Below are 16131 nucleotides of genomic sequence, written 5' to 3' on the forward strand. Positions count from 1 at the left end.
GGCACAAGAAAACAAACATTGGAGAAAAGAGATAAAAGGTTCATTATAATTTGTAACAAAATAAAATATTTGACAATCTACCTGGTTCTACAATACATTGTCTGACAAGCTACCTGGTTCTACAATACACTATCTGACACTCTACCTGGTTCTACAATACACTATCTAACAATCTACCTAGTTCTACAATACACTATCTGACAATCTACCTGGTTCTACAATACACTATCTGACATTCTACCTGGTTCTACAATACATTGTCTGACACTCTACCTGGTTCTACAATACACTATCTAACAATCTACCTAGTTCTACAATACACTATCTGACAATCTACCTGATTCTACAATACACTATCTGACATTCTACCTGGTGCTACAATACACTATCTGACAATCTACCTGGTTTTACAATACACTATCTGACAATCTACCTGGTTCTACAATACACTATCTGACATTCTACCTGGTTCTACAATACACTATCTAACAATCTACCTAGTTCTACAATACACTATCTGACAATCTACCTGATTCTACAATACACTATCTGACATTCTACCTGGTGCTACAATACACTATCTGACAATCTACCTGGTTCTACAATACACTATCTGACACTCTACCTGGTTCTACAATACACTATCTGACATTCTACCTGGTTCTACAATACACTATCTGACATTCTACCTGGTTCTACAATACACTATCTAACAATCTACCTAGTTCTACAATACACAATCTGACACTCTACCTTGTTCTACAATACACTATCTGACATTCTACCTGGTTCTATAATACACAATCTGACAATCTACCTGGTATGACAATACACCTTTGAATCTTGTTTAATAGATAATGGATGTTGTTATGTTTTTTCATTATGTTCCTTAAATAGATTGTACTTGTACCAGATAACTTCCTAAGCTACCCTAAGTGACTAGTAAGGTCACCCAGCAGAAGTAGTAGGAAAAGGTTTACCTTGCTCTTGGACATTACACTTGAAGACTTTTCTTCCCTTTCTTCCTCCTCATTATTTCCTTGGTTAAATCCTAAAGTGCAAAAATAGATTTTACCATTCAAATATAAAAAATAAATAAAAAGGAGAAATGTGGGAATGTCAGCACTGGTGAAACCCAGGTGCCAGCACAAGCAAGCAGTATAAGAGGGGTACAAACAAAGTTTAAGAAATTTACCTCTTTTGCGAAAAGAGAATTTAGAGCATAAGTTGTACATGGCTGTATACACATCACATGTACAACATAAAATGCACAGCATGAACTGCACAGCACAAACAGCATAACATGGAATGCATGACATCACAATGACTGCCATTTATGATCTCATACATGTTCAACAAAATTTGCATAATTTATGCAAGTGTTTACTATGTATAAGAGAATATACAGTATATCACTGCTATATTACTATAGGTCTAAAAATTAAAGCATTAAACAGGCAAAAAGTGGTCTACCTGTGGATAAAGACACAAAAACACCTCAAAGCTCACAAGTCATATTTTTTAAATCAAATATTTACATCTTTTTTTAAAAAAAAAAATACGTTCTCAACTATGAAAAAAAATAGTTTAGCCAGTAAAGTTGTTAAGCAATAAGCCACATTTAACACCCCAAATTGGCTACTGGGATTATAGGCCAATCAGAAATTATGGCTAACGTTTAATATTATAGGGCCTATATACTAAGCAGTGTTAGGAAACAGAGGGTCTCAATCAGACCCGCTCATGAGCACAGGACGCTCGCAAGCGGGTCGATGGTACCCAAATGCGCATGCGCACGATGGAGGGAGCTCCTTCGTGCGCATGCGCGAGACCCGGCGAGCGACGGGGTAGCCGTCGCTCGGGGTCTCGCACCAAAGGGGGCGTGCTGTCGATGGTGAGTAACAGCACACCCCCTTTGGTGGGCGTGCCGGGAGCGTGGCTGCCAGATGGAGGCATTCCCATGGGAACGCCTACCATCTGGGTCCGGCCCCACTGACATCACTAGTGATGTCTGTGGGAGTGATTTTGGCTCTGATAGAGCCAAAATCACTCCAGTGCTTGCGGCAGCGAGACCCTACCACAGGGTCTCGTCGCAAGCCCGATGGGACCATCATCATGGACGCTTGCATAAGCTGTGGGTGGTAATCCACAGCTATGCGAGCGTCCAAGAGGCCGCTCCAATGTTAGGTAGGAGGGCCCTGATTCAGAGCGAGTGCTCTGGTCAGAGCGTCCGGCTCTGAATCAGGCCCAGAGTGAAAAGTGATAAGGTGTCAGCCAATCCGCTACCAACTGCCATCTCACAGGCTGTGTTTGACAAATCACAGTTCGGAGCTGTTTGGCTGGCACCTTATCACTTTTTACTCTGTCTCCTAATGCTGCTTAGTAAATAGACCCCTATGTGAGTTAAATAAGCAGATCAAAACTGTTCTCTATATAGAACAATGTGACAAGTTCCTGTAGCGTTACAAACAAGTATTTTCAGGAACATTGAAACAGTTTAGTAAGTTATTGCGCTCTCTGCATGTGATGTAGCATGGGCAGAGAATACAGAGCTCATGGTCCGGGCGCCATCTGTGGGCACTGTACAGTGCGCATTAGAACTTTTTTTGTCCATAGTTGTAATGGATTGCTGAGGACACTTTCCCAATCCCCGACATAATAGGGAAGAGATGACTGTGGTTCCTGTGGGAATATCACATCTATAATATATAGGTGGCTGCATGCAGCCTCTCTCTGTTACAATGGGGTTGTAGCTTTATGTCCCCATTCACTTGGTGTGGTCCCTTTAACCTCTGCTCCTACCTCCTCATTGAACTCTGCTTCCCCCCACTGACCTATGCTCCCACCAACCAATGATCTTTGCACTACCCCACTATTATCTTAACATATCAGCATCTGCTATAGCTAAAATGGGTGACTGGAAAATGTTATTTCAAGACTGAATAATCCCCCTGCTATATATATGAAATGTCATGTATTTATTAGAGATGAGTGGGTTCGGATCTCAGAGATCCAAACCCACCCGAATTTCGAGGATCTGGGGCGATCCGAGCACAGCTCGGATCTTACTGCCTTCCCCGGATCCCTCACCCGAGACAAAACCCTTCTGTTGGGTCGCGAGGTTTTGTTTTGAGCAGGCTTAACGCTGATTGGCTAAGAGAGCTGTCTGTCCCGGCTCTCAGCCAATCAGCATTAAGCCCATTAAAAATGCACTAGGAGAGAGAAAAAGAAGATGCCGCCCGCCTTCCCCCGCCGCCTGACACCGCCGGCACCCTCTGCTGTCGACACTGCCAGCACCCCCACTGGCAGCATCCCCGGTGCCGAGACCACAGCTGTCGACACTCCTGCACTGCTGCCCACATACTGAGGACACCGTCAGCGACCGCCACAGTGCCGACACTCCCACACTGAGGACACCACCAGCAACCCTGCCCTTATGACACCGTCAGCACACATGCACTGAGGACCCCGCTGGCACCCCTGCTCTGCTGACACTGGCGGCACCCTGCATTGAGAACTCCCCTGCACTGCCGACACAGTCAGCAAACCTGCACTTAGGACACCAATGGCACCCCCGCTCTGCCAACACTGCCGGCACCCTACGTTGAGAACACCCCTGCACTGCCGACACAGTCAGCAAACCTGCACTGAGGACACCGCTGGCACCCCCGCTCTGCCAACACAGGCCCTCATTCAGAGCCACTCGCTATTTGCGGTCGTTCGTTCTAAAACAAGGGGTGGCTATTCAAATGAACCGTTCGCTGTTTGCGGTCTGTTCACGCCTCTAGGTCTGAACGAGCGAACAAAACTTGCGTTCGTTTTTTGGAAAAATACGCCCCCTTGCCTCTCGCATCCTACGTCATGTCCGCTATTTATTAGATTAATCGAGTACATCGACCAGGGTATGAACTGCTCGCTATTCTTGTGGTTGGTTTTTGCTACCACAATTTTGCGAGCAGTTCTGGCTATAAAAGAACCCAGTGACGTGGTCAATGACGCTGCTGTTTTAAATATGCACACCCATAAAACGCCCGTTTTGACCTTTAAGCACGCCTGCGATCGGATCTCCACTCCCCGTTTTCAAGCACCTTCCCCTGTTACCACCCACATACGCCTCTTTCTGTCACTCAAATTATCAGGCATTCGCTATTTTGCGAGCACATGAATTTCGGCCGCACTGAGTGGTTCGCGCATGCGTATTACGATCCGTACGCATGCGCAGTTGGGCAAACATCGCTCGGAGCGAACGAGCAGCCACTTGCGTCCGGCTCTGAATCAGGGCCACAGTCAGCAAACCTGCACTAAAGACACCGCTGGCACCCCCGTACTGCCATTCCATGTACTGAGGACACCGCCAGCAACCCCCGCACTGCCAACACAGCCAGCAAACCTGCACTAAAGACACCGCTGGCACCCCCACACTGCGACACAGCCAGCAAATTGCACTAAAGACACCACTGGCACCCCCACACTGCCAACACAGTCAGCAAACCTGCACTAAAGTTACCGCTGACACCCCGCACTGCCGACACAGCCAGCAAACCTGCACTAAAGACACCGCTGGCACCCTCGCGCTGCTGACATCACCAGTACCCTTCACTGAGGACACTGTCAGCACAGCAGCACTGCCATTCCATGTACTAAGGACACAGCCAACAACCCCGCTCTGCCGACACTGCTGTCACAGTAAGTGCACTATTGGTGTATCCAACCCACACTGTATAACACACTGTATCCATGTTGGAAATTAGAAGCTGAACTGCCACATGTTAGTGCCGCCCACTGTGTCACTTAGCTTAGTAAGCCAGATAGCTGGATGCAACCTTTTGGCCTTAACTAGATGAAGCAAATAATATTGTGAGGTGGTCAACATTGATTGGAAATTACTGGAAATAAATGTTATTGAGGTTAATTATACTGTAGGAACAAAAACAGGCCCATTTTATGTGATTTTAGCTATTTTTATGGTTTTTTAAGAACAAAATCCAGATTCAAAACCAAAACACAAAAACAAAACACGAAGGTGAGGTTTTGGCAAAACCAATCCAGATCCAAAACCAAAATACGAGGGTTGGCACACATCTCTAGTATTTATATAGGAACAATATATGTATGGTAAATCATATGCTAATTCATATTAGGGGTGTGCACCGGCCACTTTTCGTGTTTTGTGTTTTGGTTTTGGATCTGGATCTTTCTTCGTGTTTTGGATCTGGATTGGTTTTTGCCAAAACCACCCTTCCGTGTTTTGGGTTCTGGGTTTTGTGTTTTGGATCTGTATTTTTTTTTAAAAAAAGCATAAAAACAGCTAAAATCACAGAATTTGTGTTTTTCTGCTCCTATGCTATTATTAACCTCAATAACCTTAATTTCCACTCATTTCCAGTCTATTCTGAACACCTCACACCTCACAATAGTGTTTTTATATCCAAAAGGTTGCACCGAGGTAGCTGGATGACTATGCTAAGAGATACGAGTGGGCGGCACAAACACGTGGTCCATCTAGGAGTGACACTGCAGTGGCAGACAGGATGGCAGTTTGAAAAACTAGGCCCCAAACAGTACATAATTCAAAGAAAAAAAAGAGGTGCAAGATGGAATTGTCCTTGGGCCCTCCCACCCACCCTTATGTTGTATAAACAGGACATGCACACTTTAACAAACCAAACATTTCAGTGCCAGGGTCTGCCACACGACTGTGGCTGAAATGATTGGTTAGTTTGGGCCCCCACAAAACAAGCTGGCAATTAATCTGTCCCTGCACAAACTGGCTCCACGGAGGCAAGATGTCGTCCTCATCCTCCTCATCCACCGATTCCTCACCCTCTTCAGTGTTGTGTAAATCCTCATCCTCACAGAGTATTAATTCGTCCCCGCTGGAATCCACAACCACAGGTCCCTCTGTACGTTCTGGAGGCTGGTCTCCCTGGAAGAGTTGATAATTCATTTTATGAACATCATCTTCTCCACATTTTGTGGAAGCAACCTCCTACGCCTTTCGCTGATAAGGTTCCCGGCTGCACTAAACACTCTTTTGGAGTACACACTGGAGGGGGGGGGGGTAACTCAGGTAAAATAGAGCCAGTTTGTACAGGGACCTCCAAATTGCTTCTTTTTCCTGCCAGTACAGGTACGGACTGTCTGACATGCCTACTTGGATGCTGTCACTGATATAATCCTTTAACAGACAGACGCACGCTTGTCGCTGCTGCTTTCAGGATGCAGGTGCGGCTACAGCCCACACATTTCACAAAGTCAGAAAAAAAAAAAAAGAATTTTTTTATTGTTTGTGGAGGCACTTTGAGGGTTACACCACCCTTTAACAGACAGACGCATGCTTGTCACTGCTGCTTTGAGGATGCAAGTGCGGCTACAGCCCACACAATTCACAAAGACAGAAAAAAAAAGAAGAATATTTTTATTGTTTGTGGAGTGCACTTTGAGGGTTACACCACCCTTTAACAGACAGACGCATGCTTGTCGCTGCTGCTTTAAGGATGCAGGTGCGGCTATAGCCCACACATTTCACAAAGAGAAAAAAAAAGAAGAATTTTTTTATTGTTTGTGGAGCGCACTTTGAGGGTTACACCACCCTTTAACAGACAGACGCACGCTTGTCGCTGCTGCTTTGAGGATGCAGGTGGAATCTAGACGGGATTTGGAACCGGGGACACACTACCTCCATCAATTGTCTAAATCCCACTGCACTAATGGCGGATACCGGACGCATGTCTAACACCAACATAGCAGTCAAGGCCTCAGTTATACGTTTTGCTTCAGGATGACTGCTGTCGTACTTCATCCTCATCGCTAGGGACTGTTGGAGGGTCAATTGTTTCGTAAAAGTAGTGGTGTTCCTACTTCCTCTCTGGGATGATGAACAACTCCCAGCAGCAGCAACAGCACTAGGAGGAAGTGGTTCTTGATCTTTCCCTATTTTATTTTTATCGGAGAAAGTTTGGTCCTCCATCTATGTTATATTGATATATACGTGCGGCTAAGGCGCACACAAACACAGAAAATATTTTTTTATTTTTGCTGGAGAGTAGTGCACTTTGTGGGTTACACCACCCTTTAAGAAATGAGCCAGCCGGCTCTTTACTTATGGGACACAGGCACACGCTTGGCACTGCTCCTTTGTTGATGCACGTGCAGCCACAGTGCACACAATTCACAATCACAGAAAATATTTTTTTATTTGGTTTGGAGTATACTTTGGGGGTTACTGCACCCTTTAACGGTCAAGCCAGCTGGCCCTTTACTTATGACACAGGCGCACGCTTGGCACTACTTTGTTGATGCACGTGCGGCTACTGCGCACACAATTCACAAACACAGAAAATATTTTTTTATTTGGTTTGGAGTGTACTTTGGGGGTTACAGCACCCTTTAACGGTCAAGCCAGCCGGCCCTTTACTTATGACACAGGCACACGCTTGGCACTACTTTGTTGATGCACGTGCGGCTACTGCACACACAATTGACAAACACAGAAAATATTTTTTTATTTGGTTTGGAGTGTACTTTGGGGGTTAGAGCACCCTTTAACGGTCAAGCCAGCCGGCCCTTTACTTATGACACAGGCGCACGCTTGGCACTACTTTGTTGATGCACGTGCGGCTACTGCGCACACAATTCACAAACACAGAAAATATTTTTTTATTTGGTTTGGAGTGTACTTTGGGGGTTACAGCACCCTTTAACGGTCAAGCCAGCAGGCCCTTTACTTATGACACAGGTGCACGCTTGGCACTACTTTGTTGATGCACGTGCGGCTACTGCGCACACAATTCACAAACACAGAAAAAATATATTTTTTTTTAGCACTTGGGGGGAGCACCCCTGACGGACAGAGCACCCCCTGGACAACACTACAGCACCCCTTTAGGACTGGGACACTGCACAGGACTTTGGAGTGGACACAGCCCCTATGGACAACTGACTGCACAACACAGTCCAGCCAGCCCCTATGGACTTTGAAGTAGTGGACACAGCCCCTATGGACAACAGCAGCACAGCACAACACAGCCAGTCCCTATGGACTTTGAAGTAGTGGACACAGCCCCTATGGACAACAGCAGCACAGTGCAGCACAGCACAGAACAACACTACTCTGCACTACACTACACTACACTACACAGCCCAGCCAGCCCTAACTCCCACCCTCCCTCTTCACTGTCCACAGCCGAGTGAGAAAATGGCGCCGACGCGGGTACCTTATATAGGATCCAAAACCCGCGAGACCCGGAAGGCGGCATGATGACGTTTTGCCTCGATTTCAGATCCGAGTCAGGCGGGAAAAGTCGAGCCTGACTCGGATCGGGGGGGCTCGGGAGGGTTCGGATTTCAGAAATCCGAACCCACTCACCCCTAATTCATATAGTTACACAATGTTAAATAGTTAAAAACTAGTATTTTATTTATTTAAGTTTAAATTCATACATTGTGGATATGTTTATGTGAACTTATGGCACCACATTTCTGTGCCATTATATTGCTCAGTACTACCTTCCCCCCTCTGCAAATCCATGCTGTCCGCTTTAAAGACTGAATCCCGTCTGATGTTTGTCAGGCTATGTCTGCACACTGATAGTCAAAGTGTAGTTTCCACGATACCGATCTCTGGCTGTGCCGGTCTCTGGCTGTTGCGGATCAGGCACTGGTGCTCTGTACAAACATCAGACGGGATTCAGTCCTTAAAGCGGACAGCACGGATTTGCAGAGCGGCATTCCGGACACTGCCCTCTGACCACGCTACTCGATCACTGCTATACCAATGCAGGTACATTCATTATTTGCTCCATAGGCTATCATCTATCCATACCTATCACACATCCAACGTGTGATTATATCCTTATGAGTCTATTATGACTTTCAGCATGATCGTGCCTATTTAACAGTATATGACAATCAAAGGAGCCTGATTGAATTACTTCAACAAACTCTGTTTTTTAATTTTTGCTTCTATCCATTTAGAAGCCATCTATTCTACCGATTGAACCATTCCATTTTTTATGTGTCTTCATTTTTTTGGTTTTTATTATATACTGTGTATTTACACATGGTGTAATTTCTGCTATATATGTCCTTCAACACTCTTTTGTGAGTCACAGCGATATACCTTTTCATTATATCGCTGACCAGTTATGGTCTATATGCTATCTATGTTTATTAAATGTATATTATATTTTATTCATTAATGTCAATGTGATACTTTTTCATTCAGTCGAGCCCATTAATCTTTAATTATTATTACCACCTGGGTTGTATTTATGAAACATTGCGCTCCCACTAGTTTGTTTTTCGTAGCATACTTTACCTGCCATCCAGGCTGCAGCCAGACAGTGAATGGCTGTCAGCATGTCACAGCTATAGCTATCCACCAATCAGAGTGCTGACAGCCAGTCACTGTACGGAAGTATGTGGAGAGATGCCATGGAACCAAAGGAGGGGAAAGTATTGGGCAGCGGAGTCAGTGGTTTTCCAATTGTAGGGGCCCCAGTACGTTGCTTTGCTCAGGGCCTAAGATGCTGTTAAGACAGCCCTGCTGTGCCCAGATGATCTTTACTCCGTCCCCTCACTGAACTCTGCTCCTTCCCCCAACTGTTTGTTGTTCCTTCCCCACACTGCCCACTGCTTCTTCCCCCCACTGAGCTTCTGCCTCACCACTTTTTCACTTTTTTCCACCTTTATGGATATGTAAGCTTCATGCCAGTATAAGTGATACATTTTTTATAAATCAATAATTTTTTTATTAAATGTAATTCTTCTGGCAGTCTTTTTTTATTAGTATAGTAAAACCTTTAAAATATCAGACAATTGCATAGCATATGTATATTATAGTAGATACAAGCTTCTTAAGTGGATAGACTCTGCTTTATACAATTCTCTGGAGAAGCAACAGAGGCAAAGCAGACCAGCCAGAATACATGTTGGAAGGTAGGTGGCTTTCACTCAATGACACTTCAGTTTTTCCTGTGCCATTGGCCCTTCAGTCTTCTGTATGGTGCTAAGGACATGGGGGGAAAGGGAGGAGGAGGGAACAATAAAAATGAATGTTTGTTTTATTATTTTGGTTGTGGTGGCAATGAATCATGTTGGGACAATCACTAATCATTGAATCAATGTTTTTTTTCCCTTTCAGGGACAATGTGTGTGTTTTTTCTGGGGCTAGCTCCGTCCATAAGCATAATGATAAAACCAAAGACATAGAAAGGGTAGTATGAATACAGGATACGATAGAGATAAACTCTATGGCTCATAACAATGGATCGAACAGGGGTAAGTAGGGAGCAAACATCATGAGCCATTAGAGTGTAACCACTAAGTGGGCAGACAGACAGAAATGACAGATGATGATATACCAGATCACCGATTGTGTCTGCTGTCAACTTTTGGAATGCTCCCCCACCCTCCAACTCCAATGTGTAAAGAATTATGTTACTATTCACAGCTTGCTGAAAGTTTAACAGTATTTATTGAACTGAGGACATGAAGGAATATACTGTGTTTGGGAGCCATACAGGCTGGAGAAGAAAAATGGGGTTGCACTGTTTACAAAAAGTAACAGGAACTGAGGATTGCACATGGGTTGCAAAGAGTCAAATGAGCTGAGGATTGCACAGTAAATCTTTAAGGATTTGTAAATGGAAATTTCTTATATTTAAATATTGACCTATGGATCAGTACAATTCCTCTTTTTCTGAATATTAAATTATATTTTTATTATCTATATTTTTAATCCATCATTAATATTGAATTGTATTCAAATAAAACATTAGGTAAGTGATGTTGGATACAGAGGATATCGTTGGAGGGCGTATACATCCAGGTGTACAAAACATTCCCAATAAGAGAATAGGGTAACAAAATCAATCATGGATAGAATCATAATAATAATATTTCACTAAGCACACAAATCAAGACCGTTCAACATTAAAGATTTTTTTAAGACAAAAGGTAAGACATTGAAAGGAGGTTGGACTTGAAAATGTTGCACCCTCTTTGTCAGAGGAGAACTTGTGCCAGGAACACCACATCATCAGGGGTGACTGATTTCAAAATGATAGTGGACCTTAGATACAATGCTAGCAATTGAGGGGAAAGAATTGGACTTCCAATGTTGAGTCATTTCCCCTCTAGTCACCACCAAAATATGACCCAAAATGGGGACAGAAGGGGTAAAAATAAAGAGAAGCACCAGCCCCAGCTTTGGGTGCACAGTTCTACTGAGAACTGAATATTTCAATTTAAATACTTCTTGTACACAAAGATGTGGTATAATGTACCAACAGTGCCACACTTATGCCGTCAAAATTAATTTGGAGCTGTAGGATCAGATCATATGCAGCTTATTAGGTGTCAGATACAACCTATGAAACAATTTCAACTGCATCTCTCAGTGGTACAGACATTTCAACATAGTATAAGCAGTCTGAGAGATACCCTCCCTCTGTGCATTACATTACAATTCCTCTTTTTCTGAATATTAAATTATATTTTTATTATCTATATTTTTAATCCATAATTAATATTGAATTTAATTCAAATAAAAGAACATTAGGTAAGTGATGTTGGATACAGAGGCTATTGTTGGAGGGGGTATACATCCAGGTGTACAAAACATTCCCAATAAGAGAATAGGGTAACAAAATCAATCATGGATAGAATCATAATAATAATAATATTTCACTAAGCACACAAATCAAGGCCCTTCAACATTAAAAGATTTATTTAAGACAAAAGGTAAGACATTGAAAGGAGGTTGGACTTGAAAATGTTGCACCCTCTTTGTCAGAGGAGAACTTGTGCCAGGAACACCACATCATCAGGGGTAACTTTGATTTCAAAATGATAGTGGACCTTAGTTATAATCCTAGCAATTGAGGGGAAAGAATAAGACTTTTAATGTTGAGTCATTGCCCCTCTGGTCACCACCAAAATATGACCCAAAATGGGGACAGAAGGGGTAAAAATAAAGAGAAGCACCAACCCCAGTTTTGGGTGCACAGTTCTACTGAGAACTGAAGATTTCAATTTAAATACTTCTTGTACACAAATATGTGGTATAATGTGCCAATAGTGCCACACTTATGCCGTCAAAATTTGGAGCTGTAGGACCAGATCATAAGATAACCGAGGTTCGGATAGAACAGAGGGCACATAAACCCCTAGGCAGGGATGCGTGGGCTAAATAAAGTTAGGTAGGGGAGTGTTAGTGTTTTATGGTCAGATTGACATTAGGTTAGGATTGGTGGAGTGTTATGTAAGGGGTGTGGTTATTAGGAGTGTGGCTAGGTCAGCACTGTTACTCTGCCTCTTGGGAATCTGATCTCCAAGCTGTACAGTCACAAGGTTGTAATACTCTGGTCTTTGTTTTTGGTATTTTTCCCCCTTTTTCTTCTCGTACATGTCTTTCTTGCTTTCATCCTTATCTCTTATTCTTCTTATTCTGATCTGTTCTTTCCTGCTTTGCTGTTTCTATATCCTATCCATTCCTCTCTACAGTATACCTTGCCCCTGGCACGCCCGTTTTTTCTCCCTGGATGATGCTGCAGATCTGGGTTTCATAGTCCCCCCCTCCTTCCCTCCTCACTGTGTGAGCTATAACTGCTTGATATATATTTAGATGAGCTATTACTGCATGGGCTATCTCAGCTTGAGCTATCTCTGTGTGAGCTATGTTTATGTGAGCTATTACAGCCCTGTACCCCTCACAGCACAACAGTACAGCAAGGCATGAGTGCTGCCATGGGTTTCCCATTGCCTTCAATTGTAATATAGTTCCATCTAGTCGCGCTGGTGCTGCCGCACTGGATTCTGGGTCTATTGCCGGACAGCTGGTGGCAGTGGGGGTGCTCTGACACCCCTATGGTCTTTGCAGTCTGAGGGTGTGGGGGTAAGATTTAGCACCTTGGCTGCACCTGCGGCATACGTCACACGGGCTCAGCAGTTAAAAGATGTGTGCGGCCTCTCACTACTCCTTTTCTTTTGTACAAAGCAAAAGCTATTAGCAGTGCATGCATATTCAGTAGTAACAGGCTGAATGATACGCACAGTGTAAGGGCACTATTAAGTTGGTCCTTTCAGACATTAGGTATATGGTTACGATTGTGGTATGTTATGTATCGATAAGCCAACAGTTTGATATATTAAAAAATGACTGTATGGAGGCAGCTGTATTCATATCTGGTTGCAGGCAAAAAGCAGTTCTCCAGCGCTCATGTCAGCCGCAGCTCCTGGGCTAGGCTGTGGGAATATGTAATGTACAGGGCTGGGAGGTTTCCTCACTGCTCTGTGTCAGGATACGGCGGTCTTATGCTCGCTTGTTGTTTGTGTTATTGTGAGGGCTCATTTCATACATAACCCTCAACTACAAGGCCGTGGCGTATCTCGTTTCTCGGCCATATGCCGTTTCCTCAGAAGCTTACCAGCCCACCTCCGCACATCTTTTTATTTGGTCTATTCACAGCAGCTGGTCATTGTCAACAAACCAGTTTTTCTTCATCTAGTCATACAAAACAGTTTTATTAATCAATATATTGGTAGAGCACTTATTTCATAAATAAATGCTGTGCATTTTTTATATATGTTAAATGCGTTACAGCACGTTATCATTATTACCAGTTATTATTATTACCAGTTATTTATATAGCGCACACATATTCCGCAGCGCTTTACAGCCAGTGGAGCTTACACTCTATGATCCCTACCACATGCTCACACACATACACACTAGGGTTAATTTATGTTTGGAGCCAATTAACCTACCTGTATATTTTTGGAGTGTGGGAAGAAACCAGAGTGCCCGGAGTAGGCCCACGCGGGCACAGGGAGATTGTACGGACTCCACACATGTAGGGCCGTAAGCCAGCATGTCAGAAACCACGGTGCCTTTGGCCCTTTGTTCTGCGGTTCTTCTGCACGGTTCCTTATTAGATTATTTTGTTAAGATTTTGTCATATGACCTTCATTTATTACAGCAAACATTCATGTTATAGTCATGCACATGGTTGACTTTCGAAAATTATAAGTCAGTACGCACAATGAAGTTATATTGATTTAATATTAATACAAGCAATTCATTACCTCAATCTTAATAAGACCGTATCGTCCATTAAACTCATTTATTACAACAAAACATTCATGTTTAGTCATGCACAGAGATAAGAAAATAAGTGCGGCAGAGAAGTGTGGATAAGGAAAATATGTATCATGGACTATTCATCAGCTAATCGATCACAAATGTGGTTCTTGCACACTATTACTAATATCACGCTATTACATTTTTTATTTCATAAATGTACTAAATTACATTACATGGGTATCCCTAAGTTTCATAGAGTTTGGGAGTGTCTTGGGACCCTTTGACCATGTAGGGACTTGAAGCGTGTGCCGCTCCCCCTCCCACCATGCACTCAAGTTGGAGTCAGCTTGTGAATGGTATCACTGGCTCATAGTCTAAAATCAAGTATTAGGAGCCTATCATCTCCTATTCTGTTATTCTTCACTTGTTTACTCTCTTTCTCTGTTGTAAACTGTTTGGACCACCCCTTTTGGACCACCCCTAAGTGTGCATGCATAGGAACACCACGTGTCGGTGCGTTATTTTTCTTTTGCCCATATGATTTACCCTTATACTTTCTGTAGCTGAATTGTATTAATCCCTGTACAGTAATTTATGCTCTTTACCTGTAGCTGGTGCTCGTGCATGCATAGGACTACTTCGTTCTGGGGTAATTTTTCTTTTGTCCGTATAATTTTCCCTTATACTTTCGGTAGTTGATTGCATTTTATTCACATAGGGTTTTCTGGCCCTTTCCCTATAGCCGGCGCCTGCGGTTGGTTTTTCTTACCCATGAGTGGGTGCTTTTCCATACCGTTTTAATTTGAGCGCTTTGTCTAATACATTGTGAGGTCATACATAAGGTACATTTATGCGATAACTGCTGGTGTGATTTCAATTATCCCCTCGGTGGTCCAGTTACTCCTCAGACTCAGTATCTGGCCTTTGGGAATATTTGTTTTATACTTTACATTTTGGTGTTGAAAATGTTTTTTATGCCAAATATGGTTCATAGGATTTAGGCGAGCTACACATTTTTGCATGGTAGTCTCATCCCTATTCCAATTGAGACCTAATCATATATATTTATTTTATATACAGATACAGGTTCGACCCGAGTCCACCCCCACATGCAACGCTCTTCAAAGTACACCATATCTTATACACGCACACCCCCCTTTTTATTTTACAAATACATGTTCATAGGATTTAGGTGAGCTACACAGCTTACATTGCATCTGATCCCCATTCATATATACCCAATCATATATTTATATATAAATCTTATATAGGGAAACAGGTTTGACCCGAGTCCACCACACACACATACAACGTTCTTCTAAGCACACCAGGGGCCGAGTGTGATAGGGTGAGAGTTTGGAAAGTGTGAGAGTTTAGCAGTGAGCTCTCACATTGGTTGAGTTTTATCTTCAAAATGGGAAAACACCTGAATGAGATTTTAAATCGTGAGAGTTTTTCTAAGTCTAAAAAAAAAACATGCAAGTTCACTCTGTTACTTTGTTTTTGGACTCTATTACATTGACAAAAAAGTGTCAGAAGCTCTCACTTCTCTGGGCTCTCGCACTGTTACATTTGGCCCCATATCTTATACACAGCCCTATGTAATAATGGGACACGCCCCTGGCTTGGGTTTCCCCGGGCCGTGGGTTGTGGTCTCCTAATGGCTTGTAGAAGCTCGGTCAGTGTTTATGTGGGGTTGCATATATCGGGGAATACTACATCCCTGGATTCAGGAGCCATCGCTGTGTTGCTGTGTCAGTGGGGGTGTTTTTGAGGCCCCTGCTGTTATAACAGTCGGGGGCTCTGTTTACAACAAGGGTTGGCATTGTTTGCTCCCCCAGCATCAGGGGCCGAGTGCGATAGGGTGAGAGTTTGGAAAGTGTGAGAGTTTAGCAGTGAGCTCTCACATTGGTTGAGTTTTATCTTCAAAATGGGAAAACACCTGAATGAGATTTTAAATCGTCAGAGTTTTTCTAAGTCTAAAAAAAAAACATGCAAGTTCACTCTGTTACTTTGTTTTTGGACTCTATTACATTGACAAAAAA

This window comes from Taudactylus pleione, unplaced genomic scaffold (genome assembly GCF_031769625.1).
Source record: "Taudactylus pleione unplaced genomic scaffold, aTauple2 ptg000086l, whole genome shotgun sequence".
Taxonomy (NCBI): Eukaryota; Metazoa; Chordata; class Amphibia; order Anura; family Myobatrachidae; genus Taudactylus; species Taudactylus pleione.